The sequence below is a fragment of the Mycteria americana genome, chromosome 21, assembly GCF_035582795.1.
Source record: "Mycteria americana isolate JAX WOST 10 ecotype Jacksonville Zoo and Gardens chromosome 21, USCA_MyAme_1.0, whole genome shotgun sequence".
In the NCBI taxonomy this organism is placed as follows: domain Eukaryota; kingdom Metazoa; phylum Chordata; class Aves; order Ciconiiformes; family Ciconiidae; genus Mycteria; species Mycteria americana.
In genome coordinates, this window is record NC_134385.1 from 64000 (window position 1) to 82975 (window position 18976).

Consider the following 18976-nt stretch of genomic DNA (forward strand, 5'->3'; position numbering starts at 1 on the left):
GAATGAAACAAACCAGTGACGGTGAGCAAGACAAAGAGATAGAGACAGAAAGAGAAGGAAAGAGAGAGCTAGGAAGGCAGGGACACAGAGCGGCACATACAGGAGCAGAGAGGAAGAGAACACCAGAGAACAGGCCAGAGCAATTGTGAGGAAAAGAGAGATAGATGCAAATCACAACAAAAAGATGGAAAAGGAAAAAACAGCGATGGGTGCAGGACAGAGACAAGGGGATGGGGGAAAAAAAAAGAGGGAGAGGGAGCAGGACGCAAGAATAGAGAGAAGAGGAGACATACAGGGAAGCAAAAAAAAAATTTGTTGCAGCGTGGGAAAGAGAAGGGGCCAGGGGAGAGGCAGGGGTGCACAAGAGGGGAGACAGGGCCCCAAGGGCCCAGGACTCGCCACAGGTCTTGCTCTCAGCGCTGCCGGAAGAATTTGCCAGTTCAGGCACTTCTTTCTTTTCCCTCCTCCCTTCCTCTTCTATAACTCCGGTTGCTTGGCTGTCCTCCGCCTAAGAAAACACATGAGTGTCTTACAGCTCTTATAAGACAAGGCTTCCTAGACACGTAGCCTCGCTCGTTCGTGCGCTACGCGGCCATACCGCGCCTTGGGTTATGCATACAGACCCTGCGGTGCACGCTGGCGGCCTGGCCTGCTGCGGACTATGAGGAGGGATCTTCCTCACCCAGAGAGGCAGGATCTCTCTTGCCTGCAGTGGGAGGAAGCTGCCGGCCGGACTTTGATTTCTTCTTCTTTACCCTTCTCTGGCGTCTCCAGCTTCAGCCGCGGCAGCTCCTGTCCACAGCCAGCAAGCGCTCCGCCCGTCCCTTTTCGCCCCCACACCGCGAGGAGAGTGAGGCCAGGCACAGAAAACCCACGCAAGCCTGAGGCGGGTGCCGTCACCGACATCCCCAGAGGAGGGACAACCGAGTACTCAGCGCAGCCTCTGGGTGAGGGAAAGAAGCAGCAGCAGCCACCGTTATTACTGCAGATCGCTCCTGGCTGAAGCCTCTCCTTCTGCAGAGGCTTCTGGAGACGCTGCCCCTTCCCCACACCGCTGCTAACGGCACCCACATTAAGGTATAGTCCAGCGCATTCGAGGGCCACCTGGCTGCCTTCCCAACAGGGCTTGGGGGCGGCCTGGGGCTACGGGACAGGCTTCAGGGGAGGTGCTGGAAGCTTGGAAGCTGCCCATCCCGCCACCCCCAGGCAGCCAGGAGACAGCCCTGCACCCACCAAAGGGGCTCGCTCACCTCACCGGTGGCCCCGGCCCTCATCCGCCGCTGGGGCCTGCGACCAGAGCACTGCCATGCTGCTCCTGGGCACAGCGCATGTACCGCCACCGAGAATACGCCGGAGGGTGCACGGCCCCATACAGCGGCGAGCACGGTATAGTGCGCTCGTGCGGCAGTCCCGACTGCTAATTTAATTTTTGTCACACTATTACCCCACAAGTGTGAGGCCGCTTACCCGGTGGGCAAGACGCCGATATACACACAGGGCAGAGGTATTTTTATTTCATGTCTGCGCAGAGATAGGTACTAGGTGGTAGCTCCACAAAGCTAGCACAAAGTTCGGTCATACAAGTACAGTATTTATACAGTCTAGTTATGCATATGCATAAGCATAAGTAATCACACAAAGCAGTTTTCTATTAGTCTGCATTACTCTTATTTCAACTTAAAGCTACAGTGCTACTTTAATATGCTGCGCACGCTCAGAGGTGAGGGGGTCTCTGCTCGGGCCGGGGTCTCCAGCTCGAGGAGTGTGACTTTTAGTATTATAATGAGGATAGTTTGCGGGAGGGTGCTTCTTATCACGCTCCTACTAGTTGTTTCAGATGGTTCCCAAAACATTTTAATTCGCTTACTTATTTCTTCAGGATGTGCTTCTCTCCCAAGGACAGTAATTCTTGTTCAGACGTTCCGCTTTCCAGCCTGCATCCTCCTTATTAGCTTTACGTAAGCCCTGGCATTCCACCAGCCTCTGGTAGACAACGCTGTTAGACTACAACACGACCGTTCTTTGACGCCAGTCAGTGGGTTCAGAATTAGGAACAGAAAGAACAGGACAAGCTAAACACCCACACAAGCCTCATATCCCTAAGAAATGATTAAAAAAACCCAAACAACCCCCATTTTAGATTGCATTGGCTTAGGGACTGCCTCCTTCAAGTGCCAGGGTGGAGCAGTGGAATCAGTCACAGAATTCAGTTGCCTACCAGAAGACAGGCCCTGTCCTTGCAAGGCAAATTTTTCAGAACATCATGCTATTTTCCGATTTTATCAACTACAGCGGGCTTGCCCTACCAGCACAAGTTGAGGCCATTTTCCTGTGGGTTCATTTGACGCTAAATTAAGTTTTTAGCAGGCACAAGCAACCAAGCGCGAGATAGAAAGTAAGCTAAGATACTGGCTGCCGAACAAAATTTGTTCAAGATTGTGCCTGCGGGAATCGCACAAAGCCCACGATGACTGAACAAGTATGTCGGAGGCCCTACGGCAAACAGTGCCGACGTTTCGTGAAGCTCTTTTCCTGTCAAGAAAAGGACCTTTTATACAGTATCTCTGTTGGAATTCAGGCTGCTTCCTACTCATTCTGGCAAGTTAGCTTTCACAGAAACCCTGAGAACTTCAACCACCAAGCAACATTTGTAATTCTTGCTCTCTACCTACGGGGAATTTCAGCGAATCAGAACACTACTTAAAGCAAAATTCTGGGTCTGTTTCACGCAAATCAAATATCTAAGCCATGGACAGGTCTCTGCAGAAAGTTTACTTTAAAAGATAAAGATAAGTAGAGTACTCACTTTTCTGAAATTTCTTCCAGTAGTTTCATCAGTTTAGCAGGCCAACCCAGCCGTCGAAATTCTGGTGCAACAGAGAGAGCAGTAACATGTCCATGCCATTCTCCCCTAGCCACAGAGCCTTCCGCTTTGCCCATTACTGCCAACATCCAGAGCATCAGCGCTGTAGCACCTTCGGAATAACGCACCTCCCACAGCTACACACCTTTGCAAAAGAACCAAGCAGTGTGTAAACAAACATTGCAATGGTTGCGGTAAGGGCTCAAACAGGGATGCCTATGTTATCACTCTGAGATTCAACAACCACTAAAAATGTCATTTTGCTCCAGTATTACAGGAGTTCATTGACTAGTGTAAAAAAAAACTTTGTTGAAAATTCATTGTTTGAAGCATGACTTCCAAATGCAAATTTTAAGCAATTCTTGGGAGTCTCTAACTGAGCAGAATTCAGGATCTGACTAAAATAATGGCGGAATGGAGGGCTAGAAGCCCAAAACTAACTCATCTTCCTGGCAACTACCGGAGACTTCTGGTGACTATGGGGGAACAGAGCTTGGGAAGCTTTGCCAGTCTGGCAATAGAAAGCTAAGGCCCTGCAAACAAAGTATGTTTACAAAAAAAAGAGGGGGGGGGGATGTTGTTTTGTAGTTCCTCTGCTTTCTACCCAGAATCAAAGCAGTTTTAGTGCACTAATGAATGTTCACACTTCCACACGGTACTCTTACAAACATCAGTCACTGCTAATAAGCAACTGATGTAGTGGGTACAGAGGAACCTTTTGTACAGCAAATGCTTTAAATGCTGTTTTCTACGGTCATGACTTTACTTCCCAGGTCCCTGCAAAGACCCTTACTCTGCCCTGCCCCACTCAACCAGTTCTATTTGGAATGATTGCTGAAAAACACGACTGTTCTACAGCAAATAAGCAACTGACATCCAGACCCAGTGCTTTCCCTTACAGGACAATGCCAAAGCCAAGCCCAGAATTTTTACTTGCTGATGACTGACAGCGTGTGAGAGCACAGACGGATGCAAGGACTTCCCTCCGGGATTACAGAAACGCTTGTGCGCGCACACACATGCGCGGTGCCGAGCTGCAGTTCCGGCTTTCGACCCACCAGACGACCAAACGTCAGTACTGCAGCTGGGGAGCCGCGCATGCGCGATGGTGCATTTTTCAAGTGCTCGCTGCTGCCGCCGGGTGGGCAAAAGTCGGTACTGCAGCTGGGGAGCCGCGCATGCGCGATGGCGCATTTTTCAAGTGCTCGCTGCTGCCGCCCGGTGGGCAAAAGTCGGTACTGCAGCTGGGGATCCGCGCATGCGCAATGGTGCATTTTTCAAGTGCTCGTTGCTGCCGCCCGGTGGGCAAAAGTCGGTACTGCAGCTGGGGAGCCGCGCATGCGCGATGATGCATTTTCAAGTGCTCGCTGCTGCCGCTCAGTGGAACAAAGTCGGTACTGCAGCTGGGGAGCCGCGCATGCGCGGTGGTGCACTTTCAGGTGCTCGCTGCTGCCGCCCTCTGGACAAAAGTGTGTACTGCAAAGGGGGCCGCGCATGCGCAGTGGTGCATCTTTTTATGCTCGGTCTGCCGCCTTGTGGACAAAAGTCGGTACTGCGGCTGCGGAGACGCGCATGCGCAGTAGCACATTTTCAAGTGCTCGCTGCTGCCGCCCGGTGGACAAAAGTCGGTACTGCAGCGGGTGGGCTGTGCATACGCGGTGGCGCTTTTTTTTGTGCTCGCTACTGCCTCCCCGGTGGACAAAAGCCGGTACTGCAGCAGAGGGGCGACGCATGCGCAGTGGCACATTTTCACGTGTTCGCTGCTGCCGCCCGGTGCACAAAGGTCGGTACTGCAACTGTGGATAGCTCTTGCCTGTCTTGTTTCCATTTAAAATTTCTTCATATACATCAACTTTTTATGCATTTTAAACTCCTTTTTTTAATTCATATATATGAGTTCTTTTTGTATTTTATAACCCTATATATCTCTGTTTAGATTTTTTCATATTCTAAAATCGTTTATATAATAGACTAGACAGAGGGGTTTCTTTTAAAATCTTTTTACATATATGTAAATAAAATTTTTCAATATATATATAAAAATGAGAGATTTTTCTCAACTTCTCAGCCTCACACCCATATTTACAGTTTTTCATTATTTAATACCTCCCCCACGAATTTTCAGGCATTTTGGGGCTGTCACTCCCCTTTCGGGGGGGGGGGGGGGGGGTGAACTGCCCCGTGACCTCCCCATCCCCCCACTCAACCTGCTCCTCTGCCACATCATCATCGTCCCCCCCCAGTGACATTGGGGTGCCCCAAATGACATCATCACTCCCGAGCCTCCCCCTTTGTTATTCACACCCAAAAGAGAAACAAAACAAGGGAAACTGCCCCAACTGCTAGCTCCTTACTTTAATAATGCCATTTACATATGTACATGCCCCACCAAAAAAGGGGAGCTCCGCTAGAAAAATAAAGGGGGAGGCTGCCCCCCAAACGCTTGCAGCCCCCCCAGCCCCTGTCCCGCAGGCTGGCAGCCACCCCATGGCGTAGGGGAGTGTGCCCGAGGACGGTGCCACGTCTCTTGCTCAGCCTCTGCTCCGCCATCTTCCCCCTCCGTTCCCACGCTGGGACGGGCTCCCCAGGGCAACAAACGGCCCCGGTCCCTCTTCGCCCCGGGCTCTCCCCACCAGACAGCCCTCGCTGCCACACCTGCGGGGCAGCCAATGGAGACAGAGCCAGGAGCCTCCAGGCACAGGGCTGGCCCCCAACCCTCAGCATGCTTAACAACCAGCAGGGAAACCTGGGCGGGGGGATCTAGGGAGCACCACCAGACGCTTACAGCAAGACAGCTGAAAAACAAAAATCCCAAATTCCATTTCAGCACATGAAAAAAACAGCACAGCAGAAAGTACAGGGATTCAGTCAGAATAAGGGATAGGAGAGTAGTTGAGCTAAAGGAGGATTCTAGGGAAACAGGTTGGCTCGAGATACAGCGCGTGCTTTAACAGCTACAGTGACTGGAACGCTTCAAATCAGTATTAAGACCAAGTGATAGGATTTTCAACACCTTCTTCACCTAAAAGTGAACGTTCTTGCTGCTCTTGGAAAATGTCTCATCCCTTCCTTCCAGCACTGCTGCAGAGAGATAACCCTGTGAGGCTGCAGGACAAGGTTGTACCATCATCAGAATCTACGCTTACAGATCCACCACAACGGCTACAGCCCTCGCGCTGGTGCTGCACGTCTTGCTTGCTCGGTCAAGAAAGCTGAAAGTGAAGTGTAAAAACTTTAAAGAGTAACATGGAAAATAAAGAATAAATCTCAGTAACTCACTCTACGCTAAAAAGGTGGGCATATGTTTATATACATCCAACAGCAATACTTACACTATAAAAGCATTTGAGTTTCCTTTTGCATTCATTTAACTTGCACAGCTGGGATACCATTAAATCATCTATCCCCAAAATACACGGTTATAATGTGACGGGGGGGGTTATGTAACTAGGAGGGACATCTGCCCAGCCGCGCTGCCCAAGAGAGACGCTACTGAAGTGCCAGGGAAACACGCCATGGAAAGAGAGGCAGAAATAAAGTACTGCAGAGCACTCTGTCAAAATATTGGGGAAAACCCCATAACATTCAGTTGCCTCTCTCTTTAAACATGGAGAGCAAATACCTAACTGCTGAAATACACCTCATAAGTTGTATGCCACAGCTATTGGGCAGTTACAGTTTAAACAGTGCCAGTCACTTTGTAAATGACACAATTTTAACTTCTGTTTAAAGTTTCAGTTATGATAGAAAAGTCAGTGAGATAAGAGATCCCTCAGATGGTCTCAGATGGTTTCGGGGGGGGGGGGGGGGGGGATGGGTCAAATCCCCAGTGCTGCAATATGTCAGGCTACCAAAAGGGACTGGCAGATTTGCTAATGCTTTTGGCTGTACTGAAGCATGCAGAGGAACGCCTTTTTATGATATCTCAGCTGTTACAACTGAGAACCAAAGACCAGCGATGCCATCAACTTTTGGAAGATGTGCTGGGCTTGGGTCCTTGGAAGGAAATTGACTTTTTTTTTTTTTTTTAGAAGAGAGTAGAAAGTCTTGTTGCTGATGATTTCTACTGGCACATACATCTGCTCTGATGGGAAGTTCATCGAATGCAACTTCTTTGAATGAGAAGGATTTCCAGTCGAGAAAATCTCTTTCCAACTGAAGTCAAAAATTACACACTGTAGCTTCAGGAAAAAGGACATTATTGAAGCAGTAACTCACCAAAACCACATCAGGACTCACTGTCGGTACTTACAAGGCTGCTAATGCTTCTTGGGAAAGCCTGGAAAACACGCAGAAGCGACACCCATTTGTCCCGTTTTGTCCACGTCTCTTCTTTGACCTTGACGGCTTTTAGTACAGATGCTAGTATCGCAGTAAGGTTTTTCAAGTACTGCTAGAAGATATTTAAAAAACTTACTGACCGAAAAAGCAGAAAGCTTTTACCATGAAAACAAAGGCTGTTTCTTCCAAACAGCTGATCTCAACAGTTTCTTTCCTCTTTTAGTACAAAATTATTTTCACAGTATCATTTAATAGTAAGCGCACAGAAACAGAAGATTACGCTTTCAGGAAGAGAAAATAAACAGAGGGAAGTCAGCTTTGCATAGGCATGCTCCAGAACACACCTTATTCTATTTGTAGTATTTGTGTTGAAATACTTCATAGAAAAACTATAGAAGGAGAGTTGGCACATTCTTCACGTTAACTTTAAAGTCCACACTACAAGTACCTTAGGAAAAACGCAGACACACATCATAGACATACCGTGTATTTGCAGACCGTTACGGATCCTTTCCATCTGTCTTGTACTTTTGTGGCAGAAGAAAGGGCGACCACGGCAAAATGGTGGCAGCTGACATTCTGCCAAGAGAGGAAAAAAAAACCTTTAGCATAAAGCTGGGTAGGAATCTAAAGCTTCCTTTTTTTGTGAAGGTTGGTGAAGACTACAACTGAGTGGAGGAAAAAGTGTTTTGCATTCATCTTTGGTACAGTTGATGACACAGGCCGCTAGAGCTTTTGCAGTTTTTAGACAACTGTGCCTTTTTTTGACTCATGGGCAGCTTTGGTTTCACTAGAACCACTTTCATAGGTACATGCAAGTGACAGACACAGATACCTACGTACATTTTCCAAAGCCTACATATAGCCAAGACTTCCTCACCCTATACGTCCCAAGTTGAGCATTTTTGTTAAAGAGCACAGCAACCCATCTGTCCTTGTGAACTGCCTCCTTGCAAAAAAGGAATGATTTTTTGCAGGCCGTTTCTCCAAACGGTCCAGTCCTTCTCAAACTGCAGTTGTGCCACCAAACCTGCTTAGGGTCCCTCCCAGCTTTTGACTGTCCTTACATTTAACAGCCACGCGCTCTAGTCCGTCTTCCAACAGCAAAAATACGGCACGCCCTCAGACCCAGAGCACAACCCTCCGGATGGCCACACACCCCTTGCTGTTTTGATGAGGAGCCACTGAGCATCCCTGCGAGCACAGCTGCACGTGCAAGATCAGTTTCACCTACGCTGATTTCAGTGGATGTAGTTTCTGAAGCTTTACGCTGAAAACCATATCTTGACACTTCGTCACAGTAGAAGTGATCCGTAACTAGAACCCCACAAAAACCTAGAAACACCACTTGCAATCCCACAGCAGCAACAGCTTCAGAACTATTTAGACCGGGAACAAGGGAGAAAAAGAAAACCGCTTCATCGCGCGCACAGGAAAGCAGCAGAGAAAAGGGTCAGCGTTCATAGCCTTCACAGAAAACAGGCATTCTCCCTCCCTTCCTAAAGCCCTCTGTTGGGTCTAAATATCGCAGCGCCACTGCGGCAGTATTGACAGCAGGGAACAACAGCCCTGCCGCTGGACATTTACATAGCGGCATACTTAAACAGAGGGACACGTTTTGCCACGCACAACCCGGAACTTCCTGAAAATTCATGTTTACCAAAAATAGCCACTTGGAACATATCGCCCAACAGCATTTGGCAATAAAACTTCCATGTGTTTGACCCACGCAAATTGTTTAGTAACTTGCTATTTGCTTCCCGTTGTTCTTCCTTCGGAAATTCCACTTGCGGCCAAGTTACTCACTACTGCTTCAAGCACTTTACCTTCCTGGGATTACCAGCACATCTACACTGGCAAGTAACTTAACTGCTCTTCTACAATTGTCCAAATTACAATTACAGCCATGAAAGAGGAGTGAAAGAGAAGAAAAGGAGAGTTCACGCAGCAAGAGAGCTCTGCAGGCTGCCACCACTCAACATTGCACTCTTCTTTTTAAACCACACACACACGCCCCCTACAAAAGACAAACCAAAAACCCCATGACCTTGTATCTTTTTTCTTTCAGAGCTCATCCCTGTCTCAGCACACTGTCTTGTCAAAGCGTGAAGTGCAGATGATCTGTAGCCCAATGACATTTGCGTGTGATGAATACATGTTCAGAAGTAGTCCAGATCTGTGACAGGTGCCATTTCTGTGGTTTTAATAATCATCACTCAAGTGTATTGACTGACACGTTTGGGAGGAAACTAATTGTTGTGGTTTAGCCCCAGTCGGCAATTAAGTACCACCCAGCAGCTCGCTCACCCTCCCCCCCGGTGGGATGGGGGAAAGAATCCAAGGAGCAAAAGTAAGAAAACTCGTGGGCTGAGATAAGAAGAGTTTAATAATTGGAACAAAATAAGAAGAAGAATGAATTATCATGAGAAGGAAAACAACAAGAGAGCAAGAGAGGAACAAAACCCAGGAAAAAACAAGTGATACAACCCCTTGCCACCCACCGACCGATGCCCAGCCGGTCCCCCAGCAGCGATCCCTATCCCCTGGCCAACTCCCCCCCAGTTTCTATACTGAGCATGACACCATATGGTATGGAATAGCCCTTGGGCCAGTTTCCATCAACTCTTTTGGCTGTGTCCCCTCGCAGTTTCTAGTGCACCCGGCAGAGCATGGGAAGCTCAAAAGTCCTTGACCAGTGTAAGCATTTCTTAGCAACAACTAAAACATCACTGTGTTATCAACATTATTCTCATACTAAAATCCAAAACACAGCACTATACCACCTACTAGGAAGAAAATTAACTCTATCCCAGACAAAACCAGGACACCAATTCACTTTTAAATGTAGCATCTCCTTGGAGGAAAAAAACCAAAATGTGTTAGAGGGAGAAAAAAAATGATGATTCAGGGCTCCCAATCACGATGGAGCAGTGGGGAAATTAACGAAAGTGAAGGCAAAGAGCAGCAACACTGTCATTCTGATCATGTACTTAAGAGACTCTCCAAGTCTACACCTCAATCCTATGAATGACTAGCCCTTTTTTGGAAGGACAAACTTTTTTTTTTTACGTAAAAGTCCTACACCGAAGGCTCCACGGAACAGAATGTGGATTGACCCACAGCACAACCTGCCATCAACACTCTAATGAAAAAAAGAATTTAATAAAAATCAAGTTGAAATGTCAGTTTCCATCACATTTCATTCATTATATTTCTACTGGCATCCAGGTGCTCAAAAATTAACTATACTGACACCATAGATTACTAAAAAGGTAGTTGTGCATATAAAAATAAAAGGCTCTTTCCAACTTGCCCATAAAATTAGTCTGAACAAACAGAAAAGAAACACTTGACCCTGAAAAAGGTAACAGGCAGCTCTTCATTTATCACAGATGAAAGTTCGTTCTTTTACCCGAAAGGAAAACATTTGTAACTACCAAGGGACCAATTCAGGAACGAGGCATGCTCTGTTAACTGCAAGTTTTCATCAGCTTTTCTGCACTGGCAGCAGCTTTGCCTTTTCTCTGGGTTTCATGTGGAGTATCTGTAGCGTCCCTGAACTTGCAAAGGTTTCTCCCCGCTCCCCCAGCCCCAAACGCGCCATTACCTGAGCAGCAAGCGGGATCCACCACACAGGCTTTTCTTCACGTGACGCAGAAGGTGACACTGGGAAAAGAGGAGGCAAAAAATGATCCTGTTTGTCACACCCAGCCAACGGGGAAAGCACAGGGGAGGGTTCTGCCAGAGGGGCCCTGCGGGGCCAGGCCGTGCACCCCACGAGCTCCAACTGACCAGCTCCTCTCCCCTTTGCCAGGTACCAGGGAGACACCGCTGCCTTGTGCTGCTGCCTTGCCCGCGCCCCCTCGCAGCGGAGCTGCCCCAGGAGAGCCGGGGCACCCCCACCTCGCTTCCACCCTCAGGAAGGGGACCGGGAGACACCCTCCATGCAGGGAGAGGTGCAGGGTGTGGATTTAATCCGCGAGGGAAGAGGCCAGGCTCCCCGCTGGCAGAAGGGCCGCTCGCCTCCCTGCTGCTCAGAGCCGCTTGCTGGGGACAGCCCTGCCTGCGCCCGGCCGCTCTGCAGCCCTGCTGGGAGCGCAGTCCAGCTGACGGATGCTCCAGCGAACAGGCGCTCCAGGTCATGGCAGCTCCCGTCATTACAGCCACAGGTAACCTTGCCTCTGGTTAACGCACGCTCCAGACAGCGGACACCCCATCTCCTTCCAGCTCCTCCTTGCTACAGTTCTGGCTAACTGAAGCTCCAGCTCTGCTTGATTTCAGCTCCTTCTCCTTACAAGCTCCAGCTATTTGCAACAGCCTGGGCTTTTGACAAGGTCGGAAATCAGTCGCTGTCAGAACTTGAATATTACTATTAAACATCACAGCTGTACGCTGTGTAAATACTGATTAATTAGTTTGTACGATTAAGTACTTAAGAACTATTCTAAGCAGCATACAAAGAAGAGCTGGGCTCCAAGAGGGCGTGCGGAGTCTGAAAAGCACCCTTCCCGCCCAGAGATCACCTCAGACCTTGAGTCTGGCCTGGGGCATGCCGGCCTCCCGAACTCTGGGGTCCGATGCGACCAGACCCCCACCTCCAGGGAGGGTCCGTGCACCCTGCCCACCCTCTGCTTTCCCCCGCAGCCCCCAGTGCCCTCCCACCCCCCTGCACAAACAGCCAAACTGGCTTCTGCTTTGGGCCCCCAAACCAGCTCTCATTTCTGAATCCACAAACCCACCTGCTGAGCCTGTTCTCAAGTCCCAAAAATGCAGCACTTCACCTCTGCTCCTCAGCCCAAAACCATACAACTTGGTCCCCTCTCTCAGGTCCTGAAAACACACAACTCAAGCTGTTTCTGAGCCCCTAAATCAGCCACGTGAGCCTCTTTTCAAGCCCCGGGAACACAAGCCCTGCTCTCCATTTTCAGGCCCAAAACCAGCTCACCCTCTCTGCTTTCCGACCCCTTTGCAGTCCCCGTGCGTGATGCTGTGGGGTGGAGGGAGCAAAGCCACCCCACAGCCCTGCACCCCCAGGGCCACACATGCAGTTTTGGGGAGCGTGTGGGCACTGCAAAGGGCCCGGCCCCACACCTCTGCAGGGCCGCACCAGCACAGGCAGGGCATCACTTTATTACGGCTGTTTCCAGCTTTGTATCTCTGGCACTGGTTTGGGGTGCCAGGCCCGGACCCCAAACCCCCCAGCCCGAAGCACCCCCGTGGGAAGCCGGGCACAGCCACCTCCAGGAACCCCCGCCGGCCGCAGCCACGGCCCTTCCCCGCCACTCTGGCCACCGGCACCACAGGAGCCCCCTGGGAGCGACAGAGGCTGCCCAGCCCCAACAAGCAGCACCTGAGAGCCAGATGGGGCTGCCCCTCCTCCCCCCGCTCACACACAGGCTTGGCCCCAAAACCCCCCGATGAACCCCAGGACAGTGCTCGGCCCAGGGCTGCTTTTTCCCCCACCACAGAATCACAGAATCACAGAATCATATAGGTTGGAAAAGACCTTTAAGATCATCGAGTCCAACCGTTAACCTAACACTACCAAGACCACCACTATACCATATCCCTAAGCACCTCATCCAAACGTCCTTTAAATACCTCCAGGGATGGCGACTCAACCACTGCCCTGGGCAGCCTGTTCCAATGCTTGATAACCCTCTCGGTGAAGAAAAATTTCCTAATATCCAGTCTAAACCTCCCCTGGCGCAACTTGAGGCCATTTCCTCTCGTCCTATCACTTGTTACCTGGGAGAAGAGACTGACCCCCACCTCTCTACAACCTCCTTTCAGGTAGTTGAAGAGAGCGATAAGGTCTCCCCTCAGCCTCCTTTTCTCCAGGCTAAACAGTCCCAGCTCCCTCAGCCGCTCCTCATAAGACTTCCGCTCCAGACCCTTCACCAGCTTCGTTGCCCTTCTCTGCACACGCTCCAGTACCTCAATGTCTCTCTTGTAGGGAGGGGCCCAAAACTGAACACAGTATTCGAGGTGCGGCCTCACCAGTGCCGAGTACAGGGGCACAATCACTTCCCTAGTCCTGCTGGCCACGCTATTTTTGATACAAGCCAGGATGCCATTGGCTTTCTTGGCCGCCTGGGCACACTGCTGGCTCGTATTCAGGCGGCTGTCAACCAACACCCCCGGGTCCTTCTCTGCCAGGCAGCTTTCCAGCCACTCTTCCCCAAGCCTGTAGCGTTGCATGGGGTTGCTGTGGCCCAAGTGCAGGACCTTGCACTTGGCCTTGTTAAACCTCATACAATTGACCTCGGCCCATCGATCCAGCCTGTCCAGGTCCCTCTGCAGAGCCTGCCTACCCTCCAGCAGATCAACACTCCCACACAACTTGGTGTCGTCTGCAAACTCACTGAGAGTACACTCTATCCCTTCGTCCAGATCATTGATAAAGATATTAAACAGAACTGGCCCCAACACCGAGCCCTGGGGAACACCGCTTGGGACCGGCCGCCAACCGGAGTAAACTCCATTCACCACCACTCTTTGGGCCCGGCCGTCCAGCCAGTTCTTTACCCAGCGAAGAGTACGCCCGTCCAAGCCATGAGCAGCCAGTTTCTCCAGGAGAATGCTGTGGGAGACCGTGTCAAAGGCCAGTCCCAAGAGAACAGAGCCTGCACCCACCCCTATTTAATACAGGGATGGGGAGCAGGACAGAGGACTGGAAAGAGAAAAGTAAGACAAGGGAGAAGACTGAGGTGCTGCCAGAGAATGAAAGGCTGAAAGAAAAGGTCAGAGAGGTAGAGAAATCAAAAACAAGAGGAGCCCTGCAGAGAGATGGAGCAAGAAAATGCAGGGTCAGCAAGCAGGACAGAGGGATAGAGAGATGGGGAAAAAAAGGAGAGGAAGAAGAACAGAGGAACATGACGGTGACAGGGCGCAGGACATACAGACAGAGAGAGAAAAATGACAGGGAACAGGACAAAGGGATTGGGAAATAAAGAAAGGGTCAGATTTGTACAAAGAGACCAAGAAGGAAAAATAAAAACAACAACAATGGGCTAGAGGACAGAGGCAGAGGAAGGGCCAGGGAGCAGGACAGAGAAGGAGAGAAAGGAAAAAACAGAGACAGGACAGAGGGTCAGTGAGAGGAAGCAAGGGGCAGGGAGCAGGACAGAGGTGGAGAAAGAAGCGTTGGGGCAGAAGGATAGAAAGAGAAAAAAGACAGACAGGAAGAAGGATGGGGGACAATAGAGAGAGGGGAAAAAGAAGGACAAGGAGTAGGACACAGATTGTCAGACAGGGACAGGGAGCAAGACCACGCTTTGGGTTATGCATACAGACCCTGCGGTGCACGCTGGCGGCCTGGCCTGCTGCGGACTACGAGGAGGGATCCTTCCTCACCCGGAGAGGCAGGCTCTCTCTTGCCTGCAGCGGGAGGAAGCTGCCGGCCAGCCGGCCTTCGATTTCTTCTTCTTTACCCTTCTCTGGCCTCTCCAGCTTCAGCCGCGGCAGCTCCTGTCCACAGCCAGCAAGCGCTCCGCCCATCCCTTTTCGCCCCCACGCCGCAAAGAGAGCGAGGCAAGGCAGAGACAACCCACGCAAGCCTGAGGCGGGTGCCGTCACCGGCAGCCCCAGGGGAGGAAGGGACAACCGAGTCCTCAGCGCAGCCTCTGGGAGAGGGAAAGAAGCAGCAGCCACCGTTATTACCGCAGATCACCCCTGGCTGAAGCCTCTCCTTCCGCCGGGGCTTCTGGCGACGCACGGAAGGCCAGCTTGCCACTGGCACGACAGGGCTTGGGGGCGACCTGGGGCTATGGGACAGGCTTCAGGGGAGGGGCTGGAGCTGGGGGCAGCTGCGCGGGGTGGGGGGGCAAGCGGGGCCGGGGGAGGCTCAGGGGAAGCTCTGGAAGTGCGGAGGCGCCCGGCGCCTGGGGGGGTGTCCGCCCTCTTCCCCTCTTCCCTTCTGTCAGCTCTCGGGCAACTCCCTGGGGCTGCCCTGACCCAGCTCGCCTCCAGCACACCGGCAGCCTGCCGCAGCGGGCAGATGGAGGCTTCCTGTTCCGCGGCCAGCGGCCAGAAGACACCCCCGCGCCCGCCAAAGGGGCTCGCTCGCCTTACCGGTGCCCCAGGACACCCGCCGCCGCCGTCGAGACCCGCGCCCGGCGCGCCGCCATGCCGCTCCCGGGTACCGCGCATGTGCCAGCCGCCAACGGCGCGCCGGAGGGGCCGGGGCCGTCGCCCGAACGCCAGGCGGCAGCACCGCGCTACGGCCGTGCCGCGGCACCAGCAGCAGCGAGCACCCGACAGGTGGCGCGGGCCCAGGGGCGGCACCGGCGCTGCAGTTCCGCGCCTCGCGCCCGCCGGCAGCGCGCCCGTGGGGCGGCGGCGGCGGCGTTTCCTTACCGGGAGGCAGCAACGAGCACAGCGGCGGCGCTTCGCAGGCACCGCAGCATCGCCTTGCTGTTACCGGCGGACAGCAGCAGCGGTGAGCACGGCGGCACCCCACCGCAAATGCGCGGTGCCGGACCTGCAGTACCGTGTTTCCTCCGCCAGAGGGCAGCAGTGAGCGCGGGCGCGCGCCCCACTGCGCCACGTGCCCGAGGCCGTTCCCCCCCCGCAGACGGCTGCCGGCCCCGGCAAGTACCTGGAGGCCAGCACGGGGCGAGTACGCACCCCGGCGTGCTGCACAGACCAGCGGGGCTGTCTGGAAGCTCCCTGCCAATAGACTACATCTCCCGGCATGCCCTGCGACCAACGTGCTCCACCACAAGCTGGTTACGCCAGGACTACAGCTCCCAGCATCCTGCGGGCTGCTGCCTTCTGTCTTCTGTGGGATTTAACCCTATGGGGACACCGTCCCGTACGCCCTCCTCCCCTCACCAGCACCCGCGGGACCCCGCTGTGCCTGCGGAGGCCGGCTCGCAGGGCCGGGATTCCCAGCACCACCACTGGCTCCGCTTCGGGTCCGATGCTTCCCCAGCTGCCCCGCACCCCTCCTGCACTGCCGACGCCTCCGCACGACCTGGAAGCGCTCCACCACCCACCCACCCCCCACACACACCGGGGGAGGGGGGCTTTGTGTCGGGACTTTCATCCGGACCACCCTTTTGCAGGGCCCCGACCCGACCCAGGTGCTTCCCCAGCACTACCCCTACCCCCCGGTGAGCCCCAGCGCTCAGGCAGCCCCGCATGTCCATGTGCGGCCTCCCTGCTGCCCCGGTGCATCAGCTTTCCCCCATCCCCTCGGCTTCTGGGCCACCCATGACCCCAGCGCCGCACCCTCCGCTCCTTGGCCCGAGTGCGGGTCTTCCTGGACCCGGTCGCTGTTGCCCCAGCCTCACCTCCCACTTTGTGTCACCTTCCCTGGGATGTTCCCAGTCACAGGGACACACCCCCACCCCCCCCCAGCCCCATTCACCTGTTCTGTGCTTGCAGCCTCAGTCTTGGTCCCAGCATGTATTGCTCAGCACTGGCTGTGTTGTCCTGGACCTACCCTCATGGGGTGATGTGAACACCGCACTCATGGCAGTAGCCCAGCTCAGCAGCCCCCAGCCCCCAGCTGCAGCCCGGGGGACACAGGCACCATAGCCATCGGCCCTGCTGGCCACTCCAGAGGCTTGTCAGCCCCAGGCCCTGGGCCCAGAGCTGCATCCCACAGAGAACATAGGCTATTGCCCTCGGCCCCACTGGGGACAGCTGTGGTGTGCCCCAGCTCCTGAGGGCAGCTTGCCAAAAGCTAAAGGGAGAGTCCTGGGCTGCACGGGAAGAGAAAAGGGGATGAGAACAAAGGGAGAGCTCTGGAGTGCAATGGTGGGGTGGGAAGAAGCCATCAGCAGGTGACAAGGAAAACATAGGACTCCGGGGGCACAGAAGGGTGAAGGGGGGGGCCTGGGCCCCACAGAGAGGAAAACAGTTGACCCGAGAGCACACCATAAAAGCACTGGCAAAACTCTGGGATGGGAGGAAAGCTAAACAGGAAGCATTGTGGCATCCTGTATGACAAACACAGGGCCTTGGGACACACAGAAGGACGTGGGGGGAACCTAAAATATGAATTCAGGAGTTCAGAGGGCTCCAGGGCACAGCCGAATACAAATTGGTGCACACCAAAAGGGCTGTGCAGCATGCCGTGGGGCTCCGTGTGGCTGATGGGAAGTGGCCTGCAGCCACCACCAGACCCTATGGAAACTCCCTCTCTCGGCACCATTTGTGCTGGCCCCAGACCTTCACCCGTACCTTGGGTACTGTATGTGGTTGCCCCCTCAGTGACCTTGTTGGGAATGAAGAGCTCACAACCTGTATTCCTTCAGATCCTCCTCTCTGTCCCCTCTGTCCATGCTTGCCCCAGACCAAACAGCCCAAACCAGCCCTTGCCATGCTTCGGCCTCACTCGCCCCTCACCTGCCCAACACACAGGGTTCTCCCCCCACTAACTGGCACCGACTCAGCCTAGGGACCCTGTGCCCAAGGCCTGCTTCCAGGCAGGCTTGTGTGCCTGCCTCCCCGCAGCTCCAGAGTGTCTGCATCTGCAAGAGCAAGGGCGCATGCACAGGCCCAGTGTCATGGTTTAGCCCCAGCCAGCAACTAAGCACCATGCAGCCGCTCACTCACTCCCCCCGCAGTGGGATGGGGGAGAGAATCGGAAGAGTAAAAGTAAGAAAACTCAAGGATTGAGATAAAGACAGTTTAATAGGTAAAGCAAAAGCCGTGCGCACAAGCAAAGCAAGGAATTCATTCACTCCTTGCCATGGGCAGGCAGGTGTTCAGCCATCTCCAGGAAAGCAGGGCTCCATCACGTGTAACGGTTACTTGGGAAGACAAATGCCATCGCTCCGAATGTTCCCCCCTTCCTTCTTCTTCCCCAGCTTTATATACGGAGCATGACATCATATGGTATGGAATAGCCCTTTGGTCAGTTGGGATCAACTATCCTGGCTGTGTCCCCTCCCAGCTTCTTCTGCACCTGGCAGAGCGTGGGAAGCTGAAAAGTCCTTGACTAGTGCAGCAACAACTAAAACATCTCTGTATTATCAACGCTGTTTTCAGCACAAATCCAAGACCAGCCACTATAAAGAAAATTAACTCTGTCTCAGCTGAAACCAGGACACCCAGAATGAGGAGCAATCTTGGGTTCCATTACTGTATTTTACTACTGTTTGTGCGCTATTCCCACCCAGACCTTCATATGTGCATACCTAACCCAAAAATCGCTTACCCTTAGCACCTTCAGTCACTCACAGCACTTAGGTTCTTCCCCTCTCTCAAAACTTGCTTGCTCTTTCCTTTCTTCTGGTCACACCTCCTCGGCCCTTTCTGTACATTCTTCCTTCAAACAACATGACTGAAATCAACAAAATGGGCCAGGCCGCTGTCTTCAAGTTGATGCCTCTGATAGGCTTATCCTACAAATGAATCAAACTACTAAGGTCATTGGACAATTCTAGTTTTAGAGCATTTTTCCAAAGCTTTAACTGTGGTTCCCTGCTAGGTTATGTGATAAAAAGCTTGTCTCCATAAACTCCAAGTCACACAGAGGCACTGTGCCAGGTAAGGCACCCCAGTGACCCAGCCAGAGAAACAGATTCCCTGCCCCGGCTCCTCCCAGAGCTGTCCCCGCAGAGCCATCAGCCCCATGGTATGGGGTGACACTCATCACAACGAGTAGACAGGAGTGGCTTTCCAGATCACCATACAGACTGAGAAAGATTGCTGACTAAGGATATGGGACGCACATGGGGACTGCACAGGATGTACTATGGTATGTTTGCTGGAGGAACCAAAGGTGGGGAAGGGGAGCCATCAGAGGAGTTTGGGGAGGAACGAGCATCGGAAAATAGAGGGGCAAGGGGATAAAAAGGGCTGGTGGCATGCAAATAA

At 52.7% G+C, this 18976-nt stretch overlaps 2 long non-coding RNA genes across 4 annotated transcripts; both read right to left on the reverse strand.

Annotated features, from left to right (window-relative positions):
- Positions 1–381: 381 nt before the first annotated feature.
- On the reverse strand, positions 382–15675 carry LOC142419505 (uncharacterized). 2 transcript variants are annotated; one of them, XR_012778570.1, is made up of 3 exons: positions 15503–15675; positions 14441–14769; positions 382–508 (listed from the first exon to the last, which is right to left on the reverse strand). It is a non-coding gene; the product is annotated as an uncharacterized LOC142419505 (long non-coding RNA). The 2 variants fall into 2 exon arrangements; XR_012778569.1 differs by lacking the exon at positions 382–508 and adding an exon at positions 9194–9320 and having other exon boundaries at positions 15503–15669.
- Positions 1868–7803, reverse strand: LOC142419458 (uncharacterized). 2 transcript variants are annotated; one of them, XR_012778557.1, is made up of 6 exons: positions 7628–7803; positions 7116–7256; positions 5519–6075; positions 2807–3008; positions 2410–2532; positions 1868–2020 (listed from the first exon to the last, which is right to left on the reverse strand). It is a non-coding gene; the product is annotated as an uncharacterized LOC142419458 (long non-coding RNA). The 2 variants fall into 2 exon arrangements; XR_012778556.1 differs by lacking the exon at positions 1868–2020 and having other exon boundaries at positions 2307–2532; positions 7628–7802.
- Positions 15676–18976: the final 3301 nt, after the last annotated feature.